The sequence below is a fragment of the Pongo pygmaeus genome, chromosome 7, assembly GCF_028885625.2.
Source record: "Pongo pygmaeus isolate AG05252 chromosome 7, NHGRI_mPonPyg2-v2.0_pri, whole genome shotgun sequence".
NCBI lineage: Eukaryota > Metazoa > Chordata > Mammalia > Primates > Hominidae > Pongo > Pongo pygmaeus.
This window is the reverse complement of record NC_072380.2, coordinates 83,412,213-83,431,979: the sequence shown is the minus strand read 5'-3', so window position 1 is coordinate 83,431,979 and position 19,767 is coordinate 83,412,213. Positions and strand designations below refer to the sequence as shown.

The 19,767-nt window shown below is 38.2% G+C and overlaps 1 protein-coding gene across 10 annotated transcripts in view; it reads left to right on the top strand.

The window, feature by feature from the left end:
• Positions 1-19,767, top strand: part of EYA1 (EYA transcriptional coactivator and phosphatase 1) — a 357,217-nt gene that overhangs the window by 290,113 nt on the left and 47,337 nt on the right. The window lies entirely within an intron of this gene.

Genomic DNA, 19,767 nt, shown 5'->3' with positions numbered 1-19,767 from the left:
CACCTATTGAACTTGTAATTGCTCTCTTGAGTATTTGTTTTATAACTCACTAGGCTTCTAAAAGGATCTCACTTGTCATAGTGAGTTTAGATAAACAGCCTCCCTTGTGGGTGTGTTTCTGTGATCATTCAGTACCTTGAGGAAAGAAAAACTGAAAGCAGTTTATATTGCCCATTTCATCAGAAGAGTCCAGTTTGCCAGTAGAGATTGTTGTTCCTACTCTGCTTTAGGGGACAACACTGAACTCCAAGCTCTTTTGGTGGAGGATTTTCTTCCATGGTGGTTGATGAAGAAGCTGAACTCTTAACATGGCACCAGAGCAGTAGGACACCAGTGTCCTCACTGAGTTGCAGGAGATCTGGTTACTTAACCAGGATGATCTCCCTTTTGGAACCTCCAGACCAAGGGTTAGCAAACATTTTCTGTAAAGCAACAGATAGTAAATATTTTAGGCTTTGTGGGCCATATGCTTGCCATAACTAAACAGTTCTGCCTTAGTAGTGCAAAAGCAACCATAGACTGTATGTAAATGAATAAATGTGGCTGTGTTCCAATGAAACTTGATCGAATGCTCCCAAATTTGAATTTTATATAATGTTCATGTCTTAGGAAATATTTTTCTTTTGGTTTTAAAAACTCTAGACCAAGGATTGACAGACCATACCCCATAGGTTAAATCTGGTTTATGGTCTGCTTCTGTCAGGCCTTTAAGAATGTTGTTTACGTTTTTAAAGTGTAATTTAAAAAAATAAAAGGACAAGGAAGAATGTATGTCAGAGATGATACAGCCTGCAAAGCTGGAAATACTCCCTGTCACTTTAGAGAGAAAGGCTGTCTGTCTGCCTCTGCTCTAGGTGATGCTCTGAGCTTTGCACTGGTTCATTTTCCTCCTGCCTTCCAGGACAATTCAATGACAGCAACACTGTGACTAGACTGTGAACTCAATGCAGGCAGTGCATACATGCACCTGGGGCCCCAAGGAAACACAGACCCTCACGTGAATTCATTAGGGTAGATGAAATGGCTGTTACAAACAGGTCTAAAATATAATGGCACAAACACAAAAGAAATCTATCTCTTGTTTAGTTGTCTAGAGTGGGGATATTCCAGGTTGCTTGGTTTGGGCATAGTTTGGTGGTACAAATAATAGTAGTGCCATTTTCATCATGCAGCTTTTGAAGCTTCTGGGATCATTAGCATTCAGTCCCCCGGGGAGGGGGGTGGAGGCAGGGGCAGTGTGAATGGGAGGCTTTGTAAGCTAAGCTGAGACAGGCACACACCTCTGCCTGTGCCACTGACCTCAGTCACATGACCCAGTGCAGGGGAGGCTGGGCGATTCAGCCTTCCTGTGTGCCCAGGAAGAAACAGAGAATGGGTTTTAGTGAACAGGTAGCACTCACAGCCCAGTTCTCAACTGTTTGACCAATGAGTGAAACCCAAAGCACACTTTCAACCCACCTTGCAGCTCTAGCCACACTGACAGAGCCAAGCCCCAGCCTATGTGAGTGGTGGCTCTGGAGTGATGATGGCCAATCTAATCCCAAAGGACAGAGCCCTGATTTTATCTTCTTCCTTGTATATCAATGCCAAGTTAGATAAAAAGGATGAAATAATATATGTGTCCATATATGAAACCTCTGGATGCTGTAGAGTGACATAGAATCTAAACTCTCAAAACAAACAGAGGCACATTTTTTCAAATGCCAGCCAAACAAGCATGCTTCATCTCTTTTCTGGCCATATCTTGAAGGTTTCTCTCTTTTCCTTTAACAGCCAGCCCCTTCTGCCTCACTACCAGTAATATACAGCTGAAATGTACATTCTTGCTGTTTAATTGAACACAGCCTTACTGTTCTTGTTCATGAATATAAAAGGGAATGCAGTGAATGAACAGGAATCATCACAGCTCCTTAACCACTGCACTGGCCTGCCACCTCCAACTTTGGACCTCCCTTGCTCTGTGGCCTTGGAAAAAGCAGTCTATAAAATAGGAGCAATTACAGGGCTGTTAGGGGAACAATGTGAACCACCTAGAAAAATACTCATAAGTACTTCATGAACAAGAGCTATCATTTATTGCTTACTTTGGGAGTTCAGAGGAGGAAGCAGGAAACTATGCAGACTTCGTTGTTCCAGGTAGCAAAGAGGGAGTGGGAAACAGAGAATTACAGGTGGCAGAAATCATAAGCAAAAAGGGTAAATAGTGATAAAGTATATTTAGGGGATTAGACTTGGAGAAGAAGAGTATCAGAAAATGTGTTGAATTAGTAATAAAAAGACTGCGTCTTTATTCAACTTTTATGGTTTACACTGCTATCTCACACTTATTATCCAATGAGCTCCTCCTTTTTGTCGATAAGAAAAGTGTAGCTCAGAAAAATTAAATTATCTGTCCAAAAGGCAGACCCATCAACTGGCAACACCAGTCTTGTAATTGATCTAGGCTGAGAGAGAGCATTGAGTGCCAGGATTTCGTTCTGTGGGCGTGGGAATGTCATGAATTACGGATATGATGGAAGGACTTGATGGCAATGGAGGGACATGCTGGAAGTGTACATTTGGAAGACCGATTTAATAGCAAGGAAAATTATTGTTCAGTCCTCTGGTAGAAAATAATGAAGGCCTAAAAAGTGGCTGGAACACTCTGTAGAAAGGAGGGAGGTAGGAGAGTCATTACAAATGACATCCTGATAGGTCTTTCGACTGGATTTAGCTATTTAGCCTTTCCCTTGGTACCACATGGGCCCCTTGGTGGTGAAGCCAATTTGGCCGGGTCCATGCTGGCTTTATTCTTCTTCCTCCCTCTTTGTACCACTTCTTGGCAGTTGGCCCACGTTTGGGATTCATTGGGTTTTCTCTGCAGTCGAAATTAGTCTTTGGAATGGTGAAGTTCTTTCTCTTATTCTCTACTTGAGTATTATTTTCATGGTGTTGAAAGGGAGTCTCTTAAGTAAGGAGAAAATTAACACAATCAAGTGTCACGTATCTAATCAGTAAAAATGACCTGATTAGCCCTACCACAAGTTTGAGGGTTTTGGGGGTGTTTTTCCAGATCATTCAGGCAGTAGTTTAACCATGGTTTATTTTTTATGTGTATACAATCTCTCTTGGTAATCCGTATTATTTCTTAATTGGCAAGAGAATCACATCCAACTCCCAAAATCTGATATTTCATATCTAAGTAGCCCAGTGATAGGGCCTTAAACCTTGAAAAAAGTTAATATTTTATTGATGATATTGCTCCCTTTAGACAGGACAAAACACAATAATGGAACCTTTGGGTCTCATAAGTTGTACAGATCATTTGGATAACACTTTTGGTTATGTGTTTATGTGTTGTTGTTTTTTTATTTTAAAAAAAAACAATGTTTCAGCATAGTTTTTCCTTTCAAGATAGGAAGCTAATTTGCAAAGCTTAACCTTAATCCTTTCCTTGTGAGCAGCCAGCATGGGGTCTTAAAAATAAACCACTCATGTATTCAGAGTGCTCATTCCTGTTTTTCAGCTTATTTTCCCCCAAAACAAAAGATCTTGGATGGGGAGAATTTTTAAATGACATTCAGGTCCTGTTTGTGGCTGTAATATTAGCATTCTAAGTAAGGAATTGTTTAAGGTGCACTGAATGAGTATTTTTTTTTTCATTTGATTGATACTGCCCAAAGATTTGTCCTTGATTTAAGCATACTTAACAAGATTTTCACATGGACGAATAAATCTCATAAACCTGCTCACATTGTTAGCAACATACCTCACTGGGCTACCACAACTCCCAGTAATTGCTTGCCAGGGAGGTTTAGCTGCCCATGTAGGATTAGTACAGAGAGAGTTTAGGAACCTTATCTTCTTTTATTCCAGAAATTCAAAATGTAGGTAGCATATCCTGAGGAACTAGTCATGCTTTCTGAAATAGTTGCACTGTCTTCTGATAACTCCTAGCTCAAAATTAATTATATAAATAGCACTTTTTTAAAGATAACATATTCTTTGTGATTCAAAGTAGAATAGCAATTGCTAGGAGTTTGTGTAGAGTATCATCTCATGGATATAAGTAGGTACATATTCAGAGAGGAGAGATACAAAAGACATACATTATGTATTTAATGTACTTATAAATTGAAAATAATAGGATAATAATTAAAAGGCAAAACAGTTCCCTTTCCTTTTTGTTTTTAGTAAGAACACCATAAGTACTTTGCAGAGACAAAGTCAGAATGCTGAAGCTACTTAAAATTGGAACAATGACTTAGCCATTAAAATAGTTCTTAAATGTTGACTTAAAGCATTTAAGTTAGACAACTTATATTATGTGTTTGCTTGTTTTGTTTTACTGTTAAATTTTTGCTTTTCAATTTAGAAAAATAGCATGGCCAAAGAAAATAAAGCTAAATGTGCAAGGGTGCATAAATAAAAACTAGAGCTACATTAAAAATAGGAACAATTTTTCTTTTGGTGCTTTACTGGTGTATCTAGCAATAAAGAGAACCTGCTTCCTCATTAATATTTGATGCTATTTTTAGTGGTTCTTATAATAAAACTAAAGTGACTTATTCTTAGATGACATAAGATCTAATGTAATATTTGTCACTTGTGGCATTATTAAATCAACAATAAAAATCTTGGGAAGTATCTTTTAAAACATAGTTACATAAAAGGGAGAGATACTTTCATGGTTAGAAGATGGTTACCTTTAACGTTTCTAGAGAAAGGAGAAGAGATATTTTGTTTTTATACTCAGAAATATATTCTGGATCCACTCTAAAAGCCCCAAAAGAGATAAATAACAGGTTTTCCTTCAACTTTCTATCTGTTTTGAGTCTCAAAAGACCGTGAACTATCTAAACTGAAAGTAAATAAAAACGGGTCAAGAAGATCATTTCTGAATCAGCCTCACGTCTGTGAGGGGTTGGTGTTTGCCACTAAAAATTGACTACATTGTCATTTGAAGCCAGGAAGTGAGAAGTGTTCATTTTTTCTGGCCTCTTTCTGATCATTTTAGTTCAATGCATAACTCTACCTTTCTCCAGCAGGCTGAATTGTGGGACTTTCATGAGTCTTATGTGTTTCTTTTATGCATTTTGCCAGAATACTGTGCTTAAATGGTATGGGGCCAGTAGAGAGCTCCAGGAATGTTAACTCACTGAACTGGTAAAAGACAGCAAGAGAAGTTAGGACAGATACCAGTGTGTCCACAGGTGACTCTTGGTGCTCTTTGGCATCTGTGTAATAAGGTATGACATGAACTGTGGTGGGCGGGCATCTCTAGTCTGCTGTGCGGGAGAGGGAGGATTGACTGTAGTCCTTAGTGGTACCAAAAGAATGTGATAAGGCTCTGGCTTGGTTGGCCATAGCCAGAGTTCAGGGTAAAAAAGGTGTTTTGTTGTTATAGGGAGAAAGCTGCTGAATTTATAGGAAAAATGATGTGTGCTTACCCAATACTATCAGTAAAATAGTGTCTGGCTGCTTTACATTTTTCTTTAAAAAAACACTATAAATTCCACATTCCAATCCTTTTCTCAAGCACTCTGAATGGGGTCACTAAGCAACTTTGTGACACAATTAGCTTCAGCTGTCCAGTTGGTCAAATTAGATTTTACCTCTTCTCCCTTCCTCAATGTTTGTAAGCTGCCTCACGAACATGACTACAACATAAAACATTTAACTTTCCAAAGAGGTCAAGAGAATTGAGGATAAATACATACCCCCTTCAAAACAGTTTTCACAGTGCTTATTTACAAGATAGTTAAGATCAAATATCATGTACAAACACTAGAATTAGCAGTGCAAATGTAACTATAATAGTTCTCCACATAAATGGTCAACAAAATAAAATGAGCAGCATAAAGTTTAACCTAGTCACTAGTATAAAGCAAAATGGCATGTGAGAATGTACTCCCTTCCCCTCCTTCCTGGGGACCTAGAAAAATTCCTGGTGGTTTCTGTAGTGGGTAAGATCCCCTGCTAATACCATGTGGTCTCCATGTTAGGACTACCCAAAGTATAAGACTCCACGATAGAAGTATCAGGTGGTACTTGGAACCTTAGGCTTCTAGCAGAGATGAGTTTCACTGTGGATAAATGATCATTAAAAACATCCATGAAGTAATTCAGAAAATTGTACCACCAAATGGCACCCTTCTCAAGTTGCACACACAAAACCTCCAGGGTTATATGGACTCCAGTACCCAGAACACATGCCTGGCTGCACACCTCTCTCCTGCCTGAGTCACCATTTGTTTCCTGGCCTGACACTAATGAGTCATTCAGAAAGTCATTCTTTTATGATTTATAGAATACATAAACAGTAATGTAGTGGGTGCCTAGCCAAAATTTCTGCCTTCAAGGAGCTTTTAAATTAACAGAGGAGGCTGTTGGTAGGGGATGAATGAATCTTCAGTAATAGTCTGTCATTAGGGTAAAACTATTCTAAACTAATGCCACTCTAAATCCACTAAGAGTAAAACTTCAGAATCTCCAAAGAAATAACAGTGCTAAGAAGGCAACAAGTCTCTCTGTATTATTCATGAGACCCATTCCCTAGTAGCTACATCATTTAACTAGCAAGAAATAGCCAGTAATAGGATGTCAGATGATAACACTAGCATTGTGAATCAGAAAAAAAAAAAATCAGGATCCACAGGAGCCATACAACCAAAAAATAAATGCCAGGGGCCTTAAATGAAATGTTTCTAGGGTTACTGCTCTTCTTAAATTACACTGGGATTTCTCCTCTGCAGCTGATCAGCATTGCAATTCAACACCGCTATTCCTAAATGTATGAGATGATCTTGTGGCTTCAAAAATGTAGGAGTTCCTCTGGGTTCCTAGAAAAGAACATCCCATATGGTAAAAATGAATAGAGTGAATAGAGGCCAAGCATCATCTGACATACATTCTTGTGTATATTCCAAATCCTCACTTATATCTGGGTACAGATTACCCAAGTATGCCGTAGCACCTTCCTTTCAATAAAAGGTGATATGCTGAGGAACTTTGGCAGGCTTTTGCATTATGGCCTTTAAAATGTTTTTGGCATTTTAAAAGTATGGCTTGCACATGTTTTAAATTTTCAGAATAAATATTTTTAATCCATAGTTTCACCACCAAAAACAGCCAGTATTGTCTTAGTGAATATTTTTATATATTTTTTAAACTTTTCATTATAGAAACTTGCAAACATAGAAAAGTAGATAGAATAGTACGTATAATGAAACCCAATGTAACCACTCCAGCTTTAACAAACATCAAGTCCTAGCCAATCTTGTTTATGTATATCTTTATCATATCCCTCTGCTTCCTGGTCCTGTCCAAGGATGATTTTTCAAAACAAATCCCAGATATCACATTATTTAATTTGTATAGAGTTGAGTATGTATTTAGGAATTCATTAAAAGAATTGTTTAGAATAGAAGTAATAAATGGTATTCAGCACCTTAGCCATCTAGTGAAATTAAAAATAATTCTGTAATATCATTAAATGTCTAACCAATAGTTATATTTAAAATTATTTTACACTTTTTATTTTTTTTGAGATAGAGTTTAGCTCTTGTTGCCCAGGCTGGAGTGCAATGGAGTGATCTCAGCTCACTGCAACCTCCATCTCCCAGGTTCAGGCGATTCTCCTATCTCAGCCTCCCATGTAGCTGGGATTAGAGGCATGTGCCACCATGCCCAGCTAATTTTGTATTTTTAGTAGAGACAGGGTTTCACCACATTGGTCAGGCTGGTCTTGAACTCCTGACCTCGGGTGATCCACCCACCTTGGCCTCCCAAAGTGTTGGGATTATAGGCATGAGCCACCGTGCCTGGCCAATTTTTATTTTTAATTTTGATATACACATAAAAAATTTTACCTTCTTAACCATTTTAAGTATACAGTTCAGTAGTTTTAAGTACCTTCACATTGTTGTAAAACCAATCTCCAGAAGTTTTTTATCTCTCAAAATTGAAAGTCTAAACCCATTAAACAACTCCCCATTCTCCCCTCCCCCCAATTCCTGGCAACATCTATTCTTCTTTTTGTCTCTGTGTATTGCAGATACCCTCATATAAGTGGAATCATATAGTACTTCACTTTTTGTGACTGGCTGGTTTCACTCAGGACAAGGTCCTCAAGGTTCATCCGTGTTATAACATGTCAGAATTTCCTCCCTTTTTAAGGTTAAATAATATTCTGTTGTATGTATATGCCACATTTTATTTTTTTGATATATCTATCAATGGACATTTGAGTTGCTTCCACCTATGACTGTTTTAAATAATGCTGCTATGAATGTGAGTATGCAAAATGTCTTCCCTGCTTTTAGTATTTTTTGGGTATATAATCAGAAGGGGAATTTTGGGATCATATAGTAATTATATACTTAATTTTTTGAGAAACTGCTGTACTGTTTATCTTACCAGCTGCAGCATTTTATGTTCCCACCAGCTGTACACAGGGATTCCAGTTTCTCCACATCCTCATCAACATTTATTATTTTCTGTTTTTCGTTTTCTGATAGTAGACATTCTAATGGCTGTGAGATGATAACTCACAGTGGTTTGGGTTCACATTTCCCTCATGAATAATGATGATGAGCATATTTCGTGTGCTTTTTGACCATTTGTATAACTTCTTTAGAGATGATCCTTTTCCCATTTTTTAAATCAGGATTTTTTTTATTGAGTCATAGGAGATCTTTACATATTCTGAATATTGACCCCTTATTAAATATATGATTTTCAAATATTTTCTCCCATTTTGTGGGCTGCCTTTTCACTGTTGTTTCCTTTGATTATATAAATTTTTAATTTTGATGTTTTGAATCTATTTTCTTGGTTATTGCCTTTGCTTTTGGTGTCATATCCAAAAAGTCATTGACAAATCCAATGTCATGAAGCTTTTCCTATAACATTTTATATTTTAGGTCTTTCATTTAGGTTTTTGATCTATTTTGAGTTAATTTTTGCATGTGGTGTAAGGTAAGGATTTACCTTGAATTTTTTGCATGTGGATATCCAATTTCCCCAGCACCGTTTGTTGAAAAGACTATTATTTCCTCATTGAATGGTCTTGGCACCCTTATTGAAAATCATCTTATCATACGTGTGAGGGTTTATTTCTAGTCTCTCTCTATATTCCATTGGTCTGTGCCTCTGTATTTTTGCCAGAACCACATTGTTTTGATTACTGTGTCTTTGTAATCAGTTTTGAAATTGGCAAGTGTAACACTTCCAAGTTTGTTATTTTTTAAAATTGTTTTGGATCTTCAAGGTCCCTTGAGATTTCATATAAACTTCAAAATGGAGTTTTCTGTTTCTGCAAAAAAATACTATTGGGGATTTGATAGGGATTGCATTAGATCTGTAAATCACTTTGGATAGTATTGACATCTTAACACTATGTCTTTCATCCATGAACATGGGATGTCTTTCCATTTATTTGTATCTTCTTTAATGTTTTTAGCAATAATTTTTTAAAATTTTTCAGTGTACAAGTGTTTTCCCTCCCTATTTAAGTTTATTCCTAAGTATTTGTGTCCTTTCATTTCTGCTGTTGTAAATGGAATAATTTTCTTAATTTATTTCCTGGCTTAGTCGTTGTTAGTGTATAGAAACACAGCTGATTTTTGTGTGTTGTTTTTTCATCCTGCAACTGTGCTGAATGTATTCATTAGTTCTAACGGACTCTGTGTGTGTGGTGGGGGGTGGGGCGGGGGGAGGTCTTTGGGGCTTTCTACACACAAAATTATGTCATTGTAAACAGATATCATTTTACTTCTTCTTTTACAACTTTGATGCCTTTTATTTGTTATTCTTGCCTAATACTTCTGGCTAGAACTTCTATGTTTTGTTACATAGAAGTGGCAAAAGCAGTCTGGTTGTCTTGTTCCTGATCTTAGAGGAAAAACTTTCAGACATTTACCATTGAGTATGATGTTGGTTGTGGGTTTTTCATATATGAGCTTTATGTTGTTGGGTAATTTCCTTTTCTTTCTAGTTTATAAAGTGTTGTTCTCCAGTAGTTGTTTATTTACTTTACAGTTTATTATATGTCTCCTAAGTGTCTATAATCTATAGATTCTCACTCAATCCCTTTTTATAAACCTTGTGTATTTCTGTTGAAGTAACCAGACTGTCTGTCATATAGAGTTCCTGGGAGTCTGGGTTTTCTTGACAGCAACCCTATTGTGTTATTTAACATGTTTCTTTGTCCTCTGTATTTCCTACAATCTGATAGCTAGATCTAGGAGCTTGCTTAGTTAGATTCAGTTTCTTTTTTTTTTTTTTTTTTTTTTTTTTGGTCAAGACTTTATAGATGGGGTATATCTTTGAGCACCTAGTTGTTTTTAAAACTTCAGCATTCCAGTTGGAGAAGCTCCGTCAGCAGTCCATTACAGAATGTTTTTACTTATGCTGTACATTCTTTCGTTTTAGCTCTAAGGAGGTTGACTAAGAAGAAGAAAACTCAAGAGTTTGGAAGTTTTATAAACCACAGATTCTTAATTGATCTGAATCAAATATATGTAGACTAGCTGCCAGAAAAAAAGACTGACAGTTCCTGTTGCAGATAATTAGCTCAGAGCTATTTTTGCTGAGGTGAAGTTTTGAGATGAAACTAAACCACTTGCTGAATTTTGGTATTTTCTCAAGTATCAACTCCTCTTGAATAGCTCTACAATATTACTGCATATTTTTGATTATATGCTTCCTGGTTACCTTTAGTGGACAAGTAGGTGTCCTGAGTGACTCATGCTGAGTCACTTGGCGGGTGCCACATTCCTTTGTTATCTTTTCAATAGTGTGGTGAAGTTCAATTCACCAGCCTTAGTTTCAAGTGAGAGAACTAACTGATAGGATCAGTGAACTAACATGATTAGTCTATAGGTATGCTTGGTGGCTAACTTTAAAGGCAGATTCCAGCTATCCTACTTGAGGACATTTGCTCTACAGGTAGTTTCTTTGTCTCAGTGTAAGAATAAATATTTATTAGAGATTTATACACAATCTAACATGCTAATCTTGACTGGGAAGTAATCAACTATTTACATTACAGAAGTATGCTATACTCACATCAGAGAGCCAAGGAATAGACCACCTTTCCCCTATATAATCAGTTTGATGATTCAACCAAACTTTCTATTTGTGGGAGAAGGATCCTTTTTTATTTTTTAATACCCCCAAATTTTAAACTCTTTATCTTCTTCCTGGAGTGGGCACAGTCCAAGTCACATGCATTTTACCCTGAGCAGACAGAATACCAGATGCTTGATACAGATACTCCAGAACTGATACTGGAAGACTCTACTTCTCTTTATTATTATGGTAGCTGATATTTTATGTTAATTTGATATTCTTAAAGTGCTTTCACAAATTTATCTTTCGACTTGACCACAGACAAAACCTTTCTAAAATATTATGTCATTCCTGAAATGCTAAAGTATTGGATCATTTTATGATCACTGAAAAATTTCAGGGACTTTACATTGAAGGCACTAAATTTGGACTCTATGTCAATAATTCCTGTTTATAACCATGTATTACTGGCATACATTTGTAGATAAACTTGGTCAGGGTCAAGATGTTGCCAAGACCTATTCCTCCCAGTCATTTGTTAATTGATTGGATTTGGGCTAAGCTTAAGTACCTGTTCACAAATTGTCACCGTTTAATGATTAAATGGTATAAGCAGAAAGGTATATGTGACTAACTTAAAGCAATCACATGACATGGCTATGCAAGTAATTGATTTTTTTGAAGAATACTTCTAGGTTTCAGTTGAACCAGTACATTGCTCAGATCTCATCTGAATGATCCTACCTTCCTCTTAGTTCCTAGATCTTCAGAGTATAGGACACCTTTTGCCAGCTTCCTAGAGTTGGGTCATCTTTCCTGGTGATAAGAACCAGCTCTGTACCATGAAGCTTGGTTGACATCTTTTGGAAGAACCAGTGATGGCCCCTTCTGGGACTGGTCATGTTGCATCGTCTAGTTTAACTTCCACCCAAATTAGCTTTACTGATGACTGAGCTCTTAAAAATATGGTCACCTCAAAAATAATTGGTATGAGGAATTGTATGAACATTCTATGGAAAGTGCCTTGAGTAGTAAGTACAGTGAAAGTCTAGTTTGAATGTGTGACTCCTTTAAGGTAGTGCTGCAGAGATTGAGTGTATTAGTCCATTTTGCATTGTTGTAAAGGAATACCTTTACTTTTTAGTAGGCACAATACATATAGCACTTCAGAAATTTGAATTTACCAAGATTCTCACATACACAGATGAAGGCATTGTTGGAAGCAAATGACTTAGCCCTGGAAAAGCAACAATGCCTTCATCTGGTGTGTGTGAGAGTCTTGGTAAATTAAAAAATCGGAAGTGCTATATGTATTGTGCCTACTAAAAAGTCCATTTTTAATGATACTTGAAGTTTATCACATGCCTTAGCTCATTGATGAAACAAAGCAGGGCCCCAAGAGGAAATATCCTAGTCCTCTGATGATCTAGTACACACATGCATTTATATACCCCTTTCTTTTATTTACTTCAAACCCAATTACAGATTTTCAACATTTGAATTCAAAGCTGACAGACATTAATCTCTCTAGAGACTGTATTTAATGGCATTTCAGTATTTCTGTGCACTGCTTTTGTCCAGAATATTTTTCCTTTTTAACATTTTAATCAAGATCTACTGTGATAGCTGTGATGAGGATTAAAAAAAATCAATAAACAATTCAAGGTAGTGGACCAGGGTTGATGCTGGTAATTTGGGTACATGATGAAAATTTTAGTCTCTGCGAGCAGTTCTGTGTTGTAGAAACAAGAGAAAGAGACCTTGAGGCAATGGGATAATTAAAGACCACTTGACAGAGGATGAAGGCAAAACAATTGTTTTATTCCTGGTTCTACAGACACTCAGCCAATTTCACCATTATTTACTCTTTCTACATAACGTTACTTTGAATTAGTAGACATAATTTGCCTTTGATGTACTGAAAACAGCCATGGGTAGCCTAGGATGACAACAAGTTCCTTCACTTCACTTTAGTGACTTTAAGTAGACATTTGCAATTTAATATCATATCCAAATAATTTCAGAGCAGGGTTAGATTTCATTCCTGTGTGGGTGTGAAGTTAGATGTTGTGTATTGAGTTTTGTTTGGGTGAAGAACAACTTAAGAAGATTTCCACTAGAATAATTTCCTGTACATAAGAACTATAGTAAATGTACAATTTCTTCATTAAACAAGAAAATTGATAAAACAGTTGAGTGTATTTTTTTTTCCTTTTGAGCCTCTTCCCTGTGCTATTCAATTTTTACCAGAGAAGTAAATTTCAGGGCACGTAAGAACATATTTTACAAAATGGTGTAATACATACCACTACTGAGTTTACAAAATAAATGTTATGCTGACCTTACGGTAATATTATCCACTTCATTAAATAGAAAAGTAAGGCTTCTTATGCAGCTATTCTAAGAATGGGCTCTTCCTTAATCAGGTAGATAGCATTTACTAGTGAACATGTTTAATGTTTAATACTATCTTGTGTAGATCAAATGAGATTTTCAGATTCAAGTGCCCATTTTTTCCCTAGGCTAGATCATTAGGAATTTTTTTTTCACTGACAACACTAACAGCTAATGAAAGGTAAAATTTAGTATTTTCTTCTTTTCTTCACTGGAATTATTTGAAATATTCTCTATCTATTTATTGCCTTTCGTTCATTTATTCCTCCACCAAATTTTGGGAAAGCCTTTATGACATGCATAGTGTTGGGTACCAAGGATATACAGATAAGGATATAGGGATAGGAAAAACCAAGGAATCATAGCCTAAAGCTTAAAATGTTGTTTAAAGGCTGTAAAGAGAGAGAAAAATCTAATTGAACAAAACATTCTACACGAAATAGAAACAAAGCCTTCCACTATGTTTTTTCAGAGGATTGATACCCTCTTTTTGATTCTGCAAATAACAGTTTCATACTAAAACTAAAAAGAAAGAAAACCATAACTCTGAATCTGAAAAACAGGAGGAGGAAGACACAGGGATTAAACCCCTGGCCTACCGAGACAAGAACACATAGAGCTGTGGTACCAGCAACTGCGGAGCCCAGCCAGCAAGAATCAGGGAGGTGGAGCTGCGGAACTGGGAAAGGGGCCCAGCGGGGAGCGCTGCCTGCAGGGATGGAGATGTGAGTGTACAGGTTCCATCTGAAACCACAGTTTATGAACCTGTGTGGACAGATCCTTTGCCCCAGTTTAGGCCTCTGCCTAGTTGTGTTTTGAGGAAAGGATTTCATGATCAAGACAACAGTTTGAAAAATCAGAAACAGGCCATCTTGGATATGTAAGCAAAAGTTAGACATGTACGGGTCTTTTGTACTTGTTAAGTGTTTGGATGTTTTTTGAAAGAGATGACAGGCTGGAATGAAGATAGCGACAACCGAGGAATAGACCCCAGTGAAGGAGACCATACCAAATATCCACAAAAGTCACAAGGCTAAGGGGGAAAAAAAAAACAAGAAAGCAAAGAACAATGGCAATGACAATAAGGGAGGCTGAAATTTCTGGTCCGAGTGACAGAATGTTGAAATTGATTCAATATGGGCCTAAAAAGAGGTGGCTAGGAAAATGCCAAGGTCTGGGTTGGTAGGATGCCATTCTTCTAAAGAATGAATACAGTAGGTGTCCAGAGGAAATGTGATGACTCCAACTTGCCACACATTGAGTTTCAGGTGCTTTATGGGACATCTAAGTGGAAATGACCAATAAGTAATTGATATATGAGCCTCCAGTTGAGATCTAAGATCTGATAGAGGGGAATGAGTGGTGGTTGAAGCCATCAGTGTGCTTGAGTCCACAAGGTGATCTGAACAGAATGAGAGATGGAAGGATAAGAATAAAGTCCTAGGATCCAACGTCATTGATATGGTTTGGCTGTGTCCCCACCCAAATCTCATTTTGAATTGTAGCTCCCATAATTCCCATGTGTCATGGGAGGGACCCAGTGAGAGAGAATTGAATCATGGGGATGGTTACCTCCATGATGTTCTCATGATAGTGAGTTCTCATGAGATCTGATGGTGTTGTAAGGGGCTTTTCCCTGCATTTGCTCTGCACTTCTCCTTGCTGCCACCACGTGAAGAAGGATATGTTTGCTTCCCCTTCCACCATGATTGTAGGTTTCCTGAGGCCTCCCCAGCCATGCTGAACTGTGAGTCAGTTAAACCTCTTTTCTTTATAAATTACCTGGTCTTGGGTATGTCTTTGTTAGAAGCATGAATGGACTAATACAGACATTTTAACAAGCAGATGATGTATACATAGATTCTAGGAAAATGCCCATAAAAGATTGCTGTCATAGAGGAGAAACATCAAGAAGAGAGTAACAGAAGTGGCATATGCCACAGAAAGGCCACGTTTTGAAAAGAATGAGAACATTTGGCAATGAGATTGACTTAAAATGAGATGTTACTTTGAAGTAGAGGCAAAGCTCTAAATAATTTTTTGAAAGTGATATAACAAAAAATGGTGTTTTAAAAGAAGCCCTTTTATAACTGCAGCTCTGGAATTTGTTATTGCAAGAAAATTATGTATTATAAAAATAGTAAGATTAAACTAAAGACCTGGTGATTTTAACATCTCAGTTTTGGTTTAAGAACGTGTTGTTTTCCTTGTTCTTAATATGCCAAAATAAGCCATCAAGCCACGAGTAATTTATTAACTGTTGTTAGCTTTTTTCACATTTGACTTGTACTTGTATGAGACGTGTTTAGAAATTTTAACAGTGTTAACGTATTAGCTATTATAATAGGAAAATAAAATCTAACCTCGATATGAGAACTCCAGTTGCTAGAATATGTAAGCAATTCCATGAGCAGAATTATCTGTCTGTCCTGCTAGTTTCCTCTTGGGTAAAACACCCAGGGTGAGATGGCTTTGCGCTCTGCTTGCTGGGTCATCACGCACAAATCACAACCCTCTAGGAACTCGGTGCTCTGTTTCTAAAGTCAAAGAGTAGGTGTTTTCTAGAGCTCTGCCTTTCAAACTGTAGATTGAGACACGGCTGTGAAATGGACAGAGTATATCCACACAGTGAGCAAAATCTTGCTTTGGCAAATATATTTCAGCTGTGTGTGTGTGCACATAGATTCTTAGATCCCAGTGTTAATTGTGTTTTTTACTGAGCATTGTGGTTCAAAGATGTCTGAAAAATACTGCTCTCAACTAGAACCCCCTTCCTATTCTAAAATTATCTCATTCCAGTTAGCTGCCAGACTGTTCTCTTGGTGTAGTAAATGTTTCAAAACAATATCTTGGAGTGGCAGGTATAAAAACTGTTGAGGAATGACAGCTAATAACAAAAGAGAATAACATTAAGAGGTAAATAAGACCAACATCTGTGTTGTATTTTACCACTAGACTGAACAAGCCTTTAAAATTTATTAGTATTCTGACTAGCAAGTCATTACTGTAATTTATGAAGGAAAGTTAAAGTATGCTATATATTAACGAACAATAGAGTAATTCTTTCAATGGTCGTATAAATAAGCAACCGTATCAAGGAGAAATAATACTTTTTCAAAAGTAACAATACTATGGCACATAAATTTTAGAATTGGCAATTAAATAAATGTGGTGAGGCTCCACCCTTGCCACATAAAAAGATTCATTGACATGGTTATGAGACAAGTCAGGGTATTTTTATTGGCCTGAGCTAGAGGGAGTAAACACCTTAGTCAGGTGTTTTGTTTTAGACACATCTGTTTGAGCTTCCCCTACAGGTTAATTCAGCTGTAGGGTCTATTTGAGCATTTGCTTTTTCCAGCATGCCTACTGATACTTAAACTCCTTGTGAATGAGCAATTTCTTATAAATCCAAGAGTAAATGAGTTAGTTTTTCTTTACAGTAATTTGTAAAGTGTAATTCTCCTAAAACCTATGAAATCTCATAGATTTCAGGTGTATTAAAAAGGGACAATTTAAGAATGCTAAGGAGTATGAATCATCCTACACAAAATTTGAGGGAATCGTTTTCCTTTGTCCTTCCCAGCAGAACTCTTAGACACTCAGCCTCTGTATCTTTATTTCCTCTCTGCCTTCTTATCAACCCTGGGGTGTTTGCTTTTGCCCTTTGCCAATCTAACCCCTGACGTTTGGCAATACTATGTCCTCTGCCTCCCTTCCACTGTCAGTCAGCTGGCAGAAAAGACACAGTCAGGAGAGGAACTGAGGTGAGTGAATTGCACCATCCTGCCATATTTCACGTACTCCGTTCCTCCTCTAGGGCTGCTGGAAGGTAGAGCTTGGGCCACAGTGGAGAGGTGGGGGCAGTGCTTAAGGGGGCGGGACGTACTGTAGGGATGTGGATAGTGCTGGAAGGGTGTGGGTAGTGCTAAGGGGGTGAGAGATGCTAGAGGGATGTGAGCTGTGCCAAGAGGGTGGGAGGTGCTGGAGGGATGTGGGAGGTGCTGGAGGGATGTGGGCGGTGCCAAGACAGTAGGAAGTATTAGAGAGATGTGGGAGGTGCTGCAGGGATGTGGGTAGCACCAAGAGGGTGAGAAGTTCTGGAGGGATGTGGGAGGTGCTGGAAGCGTGTGGGCGGTGCCAAGAGGGTGGGGAGTGCTGGAGGGGTGTGGGCAGTGCTAGGGGTGGGCGGTGCTGGAGGAATAGCCAGGTTGGGTTGGGTTGGGTTGACCTCCAGGCTACAGCAGATGGGCCCCTGGCAGGTGCCCAGCGAGGCTCTGCTCCCATCTCCCACCCTTTCCAGCCCCTGCTCTCTCCTAAGTGTACAAACATACGATTATGACAAAGACAAGATTTTTTTTTATTAGTCTATGTGAGAATGTTGTGTTTGCCATCTTGCTCTCAGATTTATTAGTGAACAAACCAGGCTCGATGAGAGGATGACACCTAAGTGGGAAAGCAAAGGCAGGGTCTGGCCTACAGTCTAGGCCTCCTCTCCCACCACTTCTTGCCACTTCCCAAACTTAACAGGCATGACAGATGTCAAAGAGTAGGGGGTAACACACAGGCATGTCTCAATATTGGAGATAAAGTTAGTGTGTTCAGAAAACAAGGTAGATAGTGTACAAAGTTGACATTGGGCAGTATTGAATCAAAGTCTTTTCTTTGGATTGTATGTTCTTGACTCTAAGACTCAAAGGCACATGACACACATGTCATGACACATGGCATACCTGCCCAATGGAGCCTACCTGAAGGCAGTTTCTCTGCTTACAACCCCCCTGGTTACATAATGATGCAAGGAGATTCCATACTTATTCCAAAGGTTTGCTGTAACAATAAAATAGTATATCATAAATTATTCTTCTATGGAAAAATTGAAAATGGCATACATATGAAAGTTGGTATTATTAATAGAATGCCAATAAACCCTTCAAAAACTCATTTTATAGCCTTGTATACTTCCTGGAAATGTTATCTGTCATCACTTCCTATACAGGATCTTCAGCCATGAACCATGTTGCTTCTTGGATTTGATACACAGTAAATACAGGATAAAACTGCAAATACCTGCATATCCCCCAAGTTCATTTCAGTGCCAGTAGATGTCATCAGGATGGCTTGTAGGGAGAGGCTGACTACTCACTGCTAATGTCCAACACTTGAAGTTTTAGATAGAGGCCACTGTGCACTGTGGAATGTAGCACTGCCCTCTGAGTATGGCATGGGCTGTTTAATGCCCGGACAGTGTCATGTGAATCTTAAGATCAGCTCCCTGAGCTGGACAGTGCCTGGTGGGGTCAGAGTGGCCATCACTTCCTGCTTTGAGTATACTTAAAATTGACAGGTTGAATAAATACAAATAATGATAGAGTTATCTAGATTAAAATTACTATGTACTACCCTTCTGAAATTAACCTATAGTACAGGGCTGTCCAATCTTTTGACTTCCCTGGGCCACACTGGAAGAAGAAGAATTGTTTGAGGCCACACATAAAATACACTAACACTAATGTTAGCTGATGAGCTAAAAAAAAAAAAAAAAAAAAAATCATCACTTAGGCTGGGCGCAGTGGCTCATGCCTGTAATCCCAGCACTTTGGGAGGCTGAGGCGGGCGGATCATGAGGTCAGATCAAGACCATCCCGGGCAACATGGTGAAACTCCGTCTCTACTAAAAATACAAAAAAAATTAGCTGGTCGTGTCGGTGCGCGCCTGTAGTCCCAGCTACTCGGGAGGCTGAGGCAGGAGAATTGCTTGAACCTGGGAGGTGGAGGTTGCAGTGAGCTGAGATCACGCCGATGTACTCCAGCCTGGGTGACAGAGCAAGACTCTGTCTCAAAAAAAAAAAAAAATCATCACTTAAAACATAGTGTTTTAAGAAAAGTTTATGAATTTGTGTTGGGCTGCATTCAAAACCATACTGGGCTGCACGCAGCCTGCAGGCTGCAGGTTGGGCAAGCTTGCTATAGTGTATCTATTTTCTGATATTTGTGACAGTGCACTTAGATGCTCTTAATGGATTGTGGCGTAACATAACCAGTGGCTACTTGATTCACTGAATTTTTTGCTCCTGAAATAGACATAAAAAGTTGAATTTCCTTTATTTTATATGTCTAAGTAACCCTAGATTTTAAATTTTAAAAAAGTAAAGAAAGAGTTTTTTCTTCAGTATGTAAAGCACCATCAACATTTGGGGCTGTTTTTATAAAACAAGTCCCTGAAGTTTGCACACAGAGTAAGTCATGCACACTAAAATAAGCAGCTGTTGCCCAAGTCTCTCTCTGTGTCTCTTGCTTTCAGCCTCTCCCAATGCCTGC